The sequence below is a fragment of the Symphodus melops genome, assembly GCF_947650265.1.
Source record: "Symphodus melops genome assembly, chromosome: 10".
Taxonomy (NCBI): Eukaryota; Metazoa; Chordata; class Actinopteri; order Labriformes; family Labridae; genus Symphodus; species Symphodus melops.
In genome coordinates this window covers 25152941-25162090 of record NC_136700.1, presented here as the reverse complement: position 1 = coordinate 25162090, position 9150 = coordinate 25152941, and the positions used below count along the sequence as shown (strand labels likewise).

Here is a 9150-nt window from a genome sequence, read left to right as displayed (position 1 = left end):
TTAAGTTTTACAGAATTTAATAATCTTCATTGCATTTACACCACAAGGTTATGTCAACAGGTTCCACACAACTGAGTTAAGTAACTCTGACATAAACTGCAATAATAAGTTCAACAACAATACATTGAGATTCAAAGGAAAGCCCAAGCACTTAGAAAACTGCAAGTGAGCATCCATGTTACTGTTGAATCTGGACTGTTTAAAGCCAATTTGTTCCTCCTTCAAAATGATCAGACAGAATGACATCACATATTCCAAAACAATATTTTATTGGCCAAATCAACATTAACAATTCTCTAAGGTATTTAGCTCAAGGTCAGAGAATATATCAAGACAAACAATGCTTGTTGCAAATGCGTTTGCGACATCTCTCAGGTCTGTCAAAACCTCCACGCCCTTGATTATGATTCCCTCGTCATCTGGGGGACCCGTGGCCTCTGCTCCTTCCTTGTTGATAACATATGTCAACAACTGTGTGCTCCATTTCTTTGATTCCGCCGGTGTCAATGTCCTAAAGAGAAAATAACACAATGACAATTAGAAACTGTAAGGGGCGCCAATGAACAAGTTGGCTCCCTGCGCCGCTGAAAAACCTCTTAATCTAGTTATTTCCATTATTGTCATTTATACAGCTGTGCTGTACAGTGGCTCTGAAGTACATTGAACCATAAACCAGTGCAAGTATATTCAGTTAAACCTACAATATGTAACAGAAGTCCAATGACTCCCTGCTAACCTGGACGTTATCTTTTGTGAGTGTAATATTGAGTCACACATTTCATTTTTAAGTCATAACTGTAATGCCAAGAAATAATATTTTACACCACTTTTCACTTACACATTATGTGTCAGTGCTACACTATAGAAGAGTTAAAAACTAAAACTCACCAAGTATTCCTTTATAAGACTTGCAGGATCGTTGCTGAGGTAGCAAGGGCCTTGAAGTTGCATACCCTTCTACAGAATGATGGGATTCTGTAACAGAACAAGAAACACTTTAGAAATTGTGCAAAGAGATCTCACCTTTCTACCACAAAGGTGGAAGGATGTCAATCACTGTGTTCACACAGCAAACGCTGCAGTCCGTCTGACTGCGTTCTGCTTCGTCTTAAATACGCTGCAAGTCTATTTTTGCCAGAGTACGCTGCAATGTCAGTATGAGGATGTGTGTGTCAGTATGAGGGTGTGTGTCAGTGTCCACCAATGTTCAGATATGCCAAAAATGTCAAACTTAAATTCCAGAAAATAGGTGGAATATGTGCATTGATATGGATGTCTATGGCCAAAATGACAATGCCTATAGTGCTTCAATAAGTGATACCTTGTGCCCACTGATTCTGCACATCCACATTCATGTCTCTGAAAAGAACAATTTTGCAATAATTCCAGTGTAAAACATGGCATGCTAGTATACTTTCCTTTCTGTGCAAATTCTATCAAGGATAACCCAACATTTTACAGAACATAAGTAAAACAAATCCTTATAATTGACACAATGACCAAATTAGGGACACTCACCGTTATTGAGCCATGTTCAGCCCTGCATGGACGCTGGCAGCTGGAATCTCCAAGGATCTGTGCCCTAAAAGTGTCATTTGAATACAAATAGAAAGAAATCATACACATGATGCCATTAAGAGACAAATTATTGTAGACCGGCTCTTTTTTAACCAGACGTTTTGAAGACCAAATTTTTTTTTTAAGAAGAAAATATTTATACGTGGTATAAATTACCAAAACATATTTATATATGGTAGGCTGGATTAATCAAATAAAATATTTGATTTTTTTAGATTTGCATTTAGAATTTAAACATTCAAATTAAATAAAATGTTATCACATTTGTAAACGAAACGTGGTATATACAGTAACTACCATAAAATATTCAATGATCTATTGGCATTTCTAACACCAGTTAGGCTATCCTTCTGATGGTGAAACAAACAAGAAAAGCCTGGCTCTACACGGACAACTACAGAGTCCGGCCCCCAAAATGACTTTGTACAGTGATAGCACTGCCCTCTCTTGAGCTACAGAATCGAATCTAGGCTTAAAATGACGAGGAGAAACGGGAGACTTCACCAGTTTTTAAAGCTAATGATAACTCCCTACCGTTTAGTCACTAGCAGGCAAAATGTGCGGGTCGGGATTTTCATGCTCCAATGATTCAACCGCGTTTTTGGACAGTGATACCACTATCCCCTCTTGTGCTACAGAGTCTGGGCTTAAAGTGAAACGGAAGATTTCAAACCAAAGCTGGCAGATTTAGTTCAGAAAGTTTATCTCTACAAGTTTGATATAAAGTTAAAGTGGCACTGAGGCTACACAGGATTAGGAGGAAAAACTAGCTAGCTCACCCAACAAGTGGAAATCTCACCATTCATACAAAAAATATACTTAAGTATAAAGAAAACTGAATGAACCAGGTCACTTTTGTGCACTAAAATTTTAAATTTACTGACCGAAATGTGTTGAAATGAGTGAATTCTTTGAATGGCGATGAGATGCTGTACAATTTTCCAACCATCCTTCTAATTTAAAAGACCCGCGAAACGGACTGCGCATACGCAAACTAATTACAGAGAGCAATTTGGGACAATCCTACTTTGAGTCCAGTGCCTTTCGATTTAATTAATCCAGTTTCGTTGTTGCAACACTTGTAAATTATTTAATCCAAACACATGTAAATGTAATGTAATAACAACGAAACTTCTTTAATTTCTTTCAGAAAACCTAATTTCTTAAATTTATATAACACGGAACTATCAAGTAATACGTACAACACCCAGGGACCAATCACAATCAGGCTAGCGTCATGAAGTTAGCTTCGCGCTCGCGAGGTAACCAAGGTAACGGTTCAGTAACTTCAGTTTGAAATGTAAACTGAGTTTTGTCGGGAGAAGTTGACTCTACAATGTCGGAGGTAGTTCAGTTACTGACAGTTTTCATCGAGCAGAGACTGTCTGTAGCTGCTGAAGAGATTCTGGAGGAGTTTGAAAGAACAAAAGCAGAATATGACGAGGAAATCTGTCGATTAAAACGGGAAACGAATCAACGACGCCGCCTGCTGGATGCTGCTTTCAACCCTAAAGTCTGCCTACACAGATTAGGTAGGTGTTTTTAATGCTGATTCAATTCCAGTCAAATGTGAACATTTCTTCCACTAATGATGGTTTATGGCTCAGATAAACTCTCTGTTGAACCTTGTTTACACATAAACAAACGGCTGCGTCACAGACCTTGACGTTCACAGACAACGTCTGTTTCTGGAGGATAGTGTTTAGTGTGTGGAGCAGAGCCATATATGTGGAGGTTTAAAATGAAAAATGAATGAGGGAATTACCTATTTAAAAAATAAAAGCAAGCAAATGTATTTTTTACATTTACAAAGTTGATAAAATTATTGAATCTGTGATTGATTCAACAGAACATAATGCTTCCCCAGTTAAATGGACTGTAACAGATGTGACACAAAAACACTATTTTTTTACTTCAGCCGTTAAAAAACATGTTTTGCCAGTGAATTGATCTACCAGCCACCTTTGCAGGTGAGTCAAAAAGGTAACTTTGGACCCTGTCAGTAATGTGGTGAGCGTCAGCAGCTGGAGAGCAGATCTGTGTAGGGATCATTTTGAAATTGTATTTCTGAAAAATATTTTCAGTCACCAAAGTAAGTATATTTAATGGAGAATAAAGAACGAAAAAGTCACTCATTATTTTACACAGACATAAATGTAAATTATTTTTATAGAAGTCAAACCAAGTCGTTTTTTCTCCATGAAATAGTGAATAACTTAAAATACACTTCAAGTAAAACTAAACAAGTTGAAGAGATTAAAAGACTATAAATGTTCAGTGGACATCTTTTTTCAGTATGTGATCCTAGATATTGGTTATATATGAATATGAAAAAAGCAAAATGGAAGCACAGCAGGCACATCAATTCACCCTGAAAACCTTCAGGGTGAATTGATAATTGTCTATCCCAGCCTATGGCTCAAGTTACCCCGGCAACCAAAACAGCTTCGCCACCTTTAACAAGCCCAGGCTCTGTTTATGTGAGTGCCGATTGGCATTCACAACTCAATCTTGTAGACCGAAGAGTACCAAGAACCAGCACATCACTGTGGCTGTCAAGTGAGACCCTCCCTTCATTTAACCTTTTTAAAGCAAGTTTAAATATAAAAACAAAAAAACATTTTAGACTAGGTCCTCAAAAAAAGAATGAAAGCAAGTCGTCGGTGCATTTATTTTAAAATGTTAAAAGCATTTAAAATCTATCTAAACCTTATGGACATAAAGAAATTAGCTGGGAGGGGCGGCGTCACACCCGAGTTGAGCATGTTCCAGTTGCAAGTCGGAAAAGCAACATGGACACCTCCAGGAGTACCTTTTGTTGAGTTAGCTAAAAGCAGACAATGACGACACATCCACAGAGAGAACTGTCACGATACTGTCGGTGTGTTTGATTTAATCACACAGAAAGATTAACAAGCGGTCAATAAGCACTGTAGTTACAGCTTAAAGTACTGTTGATGCACGTAGCAGCCATGTTGGATTCTAACTCAGGCTACTCCAAGTTGCCACGACTTTCCGACTAGTAAATACGACTTCAGGGGGGCGTTCCAGTTCATATTTCTGACTGAGAACTCGAAATTTCCCAGTTCAACTGGAACGCAGCATATGAAACATTCATGTGGGGGGAATTTCAAATTAAAGGCGTGTCTTAAAGATGATGTCCTATATTGATTTTTACACCGATTCGATTGAATCTTTGTTCAACCAATCAAAGCATCGATGTGGAGTGATGGATCGTTGAGCCCCGAGGTCCCCTCATTACAGAAAAGACATAAAGCCATGTACTGCTTCCTGACACCACTATGAGCTTTCTGTCACTCGCTGCCTTGAAGTGCAGTGACTCCGCCCACTGAGACATCTCGTGCATACCCTCTATAAAGTAGTGCTATCAGTGGTTTAATCTGAGTAGTAAATTCAGGTTTTTATATCTTTATGTATTTCACTGTTTTCACAGATGTGCAGCAGCTGGTGGTGAGTCAAGACGAGGTTTCCCCTGAGCAGCAGGATCTGAGCCCTAGACTGGACCAGAGCGAGCCACCAAACTCAGCACAAATTAAAGATGAAGAGAAGGAGCTCTGGGGCACACAGGAAGGAGAGCAGCTTCAAGGGCCAGAGGAGTTTGACATCAGCATGTTAACATTCCAACTTGTCCCCGTGAAGAAGGAAGAAGAAGACGAAGAGGAACCTCAGATCTCACAGCTTCATGAAAACCAAAGTGAAGAGAGCAGAGACACACAGCATATAAAAACAGAAGCTGACGGAGAGGACTGTGGAGGAGCAGAACCAGGCAGAGACTTTAATCCAGACAGTCATTTACAGCCAGATACTCCTCACAAGACTTCAGACTTTTCTGGATCTGATACTGATGACAGAGGTGATTGGGAGGGGAGAGATGAACCTCAGGAAGGTTTAAAACTTCTGCCAAACAAAGACATAGCAGATACTCCTGACAACACTTCACTCTCTGAATCAAAGACAGATGACACAAGTTGGGCTTTGGAGGACTCCAGGAATCCTCAGGAAGATTTAAACCCTGTGCAAAACAAAGATGTACCTGTGAGTCATGTGGTATGTAATACAGCTAAAATATCAGTCAGCTCCTCTGAATGTGCTACAAGCTCCAGACGAAAGAAAGTAAAAAAACAAAAAGGAATCCAAACAGGAAGGAAACTTTTGAGTTGCAAAAAATTCAGCTGTTCACTTTGTAAAAAAAGATTTTCTTCCAAAACAGCTGTTGTGATGCACATGAAGACCCACACAGGGGAGAAACCCTTCAAGTGTTCAGTTTGTCGTAAAAGATTTACACTAAATGGAAATCTGAGGCGACACTCTGCAGTTCACTCAGGAGAGAAACCATTTAGCTGTTCCGTTTGTGGTAAAAGATTTACACAAAATGGACATATGAGGCGACACTCAGCAGTTCACTCAGGAGAGAAACCATTTAGCTGTTCCGTTTGTGGTAAAAGATTTACACAAAATGGACATATGAGGCGACACTCAGCAGTTCACTCAGGAGAGAAACCATTTAGCTGTTCCGTTTGTGGTAAAAGATTTACACAAAATGGAGATCTGAGGCGACACTCAGCAGTTCACTCAGGAGAGAAACCATTTAGCTGTTCCGTTTGTGGTAAAAGATTTACACAAAATGGAGATCTGAGGCGACACTCTGCAGTTCACTCAGGAGAGAAACCATTTACCTGTTCCGTTTGTGGTAAAAGATTTACACGAAATGAAACTCTAAAAGGCCACCTGGCAGTTCACACATGAGAGAATCCATTGAGTTGTCCATATTCTTAAAAAATGGTCTCTCAACATGATTGTTCCAAACGTCACATGCTTGTGTATGAAAGAAAATTCTAAATTTCTATTTTGTTCCAAACATTAAATAAAGTCTTGTTTGCATTTACCCTGCCTCTCAAAGCTCGCATTGTTTGTCTGCGTATTTTCTGTGTATAGGGCCCAGATGTAGAGAAGGTGCCCGGTCTGGATCAGTCTCCATCATTTGTGAAGGAATTTTTAGGTCACATCAGATCTGTTCATTGTTTATAGATTCAAGTCTGGTGATTACTTTAACTTAACACTGTTATTGTCATGGAGCATGTTATCATGAACCACACCATGACATAAAATAAAGTGACTGTTCAAGTTTTCTAATTGATTCTAATCTGTACCTGACAGTCAGTGAAACTATCCCCCAAACAAACATAATGAATATAATCATAATGATAAATACAGCCTGAATCACATTTAAAGTAATAAAGCATGAAAACACGTGTTGGCTAAATGATGACAAAGGAAATGAAGTGTTCTGGTTCCAAGCTCGTACACAAGCAGTCTTCAGTTTTTGAGGAAGCATCAAAGCCCACATTTCTTTTTTAAAGCCAAGTAATATAATGGTTCTTAATTCAAACTTCCATTCCCTTTAATAATAATGACATATTGTTTATAACACAGTGCTGTTGTGGGGCCTAAAGAAGTGTGTATACTTTACATTTTACCAGCAGAGCAGAGCAGGGGGCTGAAGATTTCATCTCGTCACTCCTTAAATGTCTGCATCTGAATTAAAACTGCGAGGAGTGATGAGGTCGGAGACGAGACGCCAAAAGCAACCTGTGTTCCGCTGCAGAACATATTGTAAGCGACACAAACGTGATGTGACTCTGTACGTTACGCATCTGTCACTCCTCGTTTCATGTGAGCAACGTAAATGAAACCAAGAAGCTGAGAGGTGAAGTAAATGTTTATTAGTGTCTGTGCCATCGACAGTTAATATAACCATACCCTTATAACCCAAGTGACCAACTGTTACACTGTTTGACATCAGACAGTATAACAATAGAGGGACGAATGCAAAGTAGAGACACAAATCTGTAAGAGCGTGAGAGTTACGACCCGAAAAAAACAACCTGTTTGACTATGAGCCATGATAGAGATCAGACTTCTGATCTAAACGCTGGAGACGAGACGAGTGAATACCAAAGTGAGGAAGCAGATATGAAGTAGCTGCATGTCACAGCTGCTATTGAAGCTGTTTTTAAAATCAATTTCAAAGAACCAGTGTGACCCCCCGACGGTTTATTTAATAACCTTTCGGCTTCTACTGATTCACATAGGTTACACACAGGAGGCATTAACACACTTAGAGCTATAAACACAACCCCTGCCAGGATTCATTTTTGTCTACCCCAATTAAATACAGTGGCAGATATATCTATTCCATATCTGCCTCTGGGGAAACCACTAGAGAAAGGTTTTCTAATCTAAAGCTTTACCGCTATGTCATTCATTTCTGGTTTCTCATCATGGACCTAATGATGACGATCCTGACACGTCCTGATCCTGATACTTGTATAACAAATGGTAAAAACAATCCTCTGACAGACAGGCTATCAGTGTGTCCTTGATGGAGCCTTAGGAAGAGTTGTTTAGAGTTTACAGTTTCTCTCTGCATGTTTCTTCCTGAAGCTGAGCGCTCCTTCGAGCAATTGTTTATATTTTAGCTAATTGTTATTATTTAATGTTCACTTTGTAGAGAGAGAGAGAGAGAGAGCACAGTCTACTGAATTAAATTCCCTGGGTGTTAAACATACCTGGCCAACAAAACTGATTCTGATTAAAACAAGCCCTGTCTCAGTCGCCACCTGCCGTGGGTCTTCCTGACCCCTCCTGTCCTGTTGTTCAAACGTTGGATGTAAAGGGAGGATTTCTCTCTTCTGTCTTGTTATAAATGCATGGTGATAAACTCCGCTCGGTGGCCTACTTTTCATCCAAACTTGACCCTGTGACTGTGGAACTTCCTGGGTTTTCTTGGCGCTGTAGCAGCAGCTGAAGAAGCTGTTTTAGCTTGACGTGACATTTTTGGGTCTGTCCTTGTTTCTCATAATGGTTACATTATTTTGTTTGATCAATGTGATGGACACAGCCACACATTAAAAGGTTGTAGGCCACACAACATTGCACCCACATGGTAGTTGCAAACATTTCAAATAAAGGACACAGGTTATTTCTTTTAGCTGAGCATGTTTATTAAAGCCTTTGATTTAAGTACACACATTCAACTTATTTAGTCATTGTTTGTTTATAAAGTAAAGTGGTCGTAATTCATTTCTCTTTTCCTTTTGAGTTACCTGGCTGGTGTGCTCGCCTTCCTGGTTGAGCAAAGGATGAGGCTGAGGGTGGAGCTTGACTTCATGGAGGAGGACCATACCAAGTGCTGAAATATCAGGAGGGGGGATCAGGGTCCCTTGGGGTTAACTTTAAGTTATTTCGTTTGCAGTCCTCCCCTGTGTGTTGGTTTTGGTTCTGGTCAGCAGCTTTAAATATCCCCCTCAGTTCTCATTTTGTCAGGTCTGTTAGTTGAGTTCACACACTGTTTAGTTAGCACAAGCTTTCAGTAGAGTTATGTTATTTTGACCTCTTTTAACAAGTCATTTACTTATACACCCTGACGGTGTTTGTTTGGCCTTTAAGTAATATTTTTGAATAAAGAAACTTGTTTTTTGAACTTTTAACCTGTGTTCGCTTATCTTGACTGCTTGGTCCATGACAATCAAAAAGCATGACACTTGTCTG

General features: G+C 39.5%; 2 long non-coding RNA genes across 2 annotated transcripts; one reads left to right on the top strand and one right to left on the bottom strand.

Annotated features, from left to right (window-relative positions):
• On the bottom strand, positions 1-2571 carry LOC306830959. The gene is made up of 4 exons (XR_013780039.1): positions 2463-2571; positions 1519-1582; positions 889-975; positions 1-511 (listed from the first exon to the last, which is right to left on the bottom strand). It is a non-coding gene; the product is annotated as an uncharacterized lncRNA (long non-coding RNA).
• Positions 2572-2795: 224 nt separating this feature from the next.
• On the top strand, positions 2796-6484 carry LOC306830942. Its single transcript, XR_013780038.1, has 2 exons — positions 2796-3110; positions 5033-6484. It is a non-coding gene; the product is annotated as an uncharacterized lncRNA (long non-coding RNA).
• The last annotated feature ends 2666 nt before the right edge of the window (positions 6485-9150 follow it).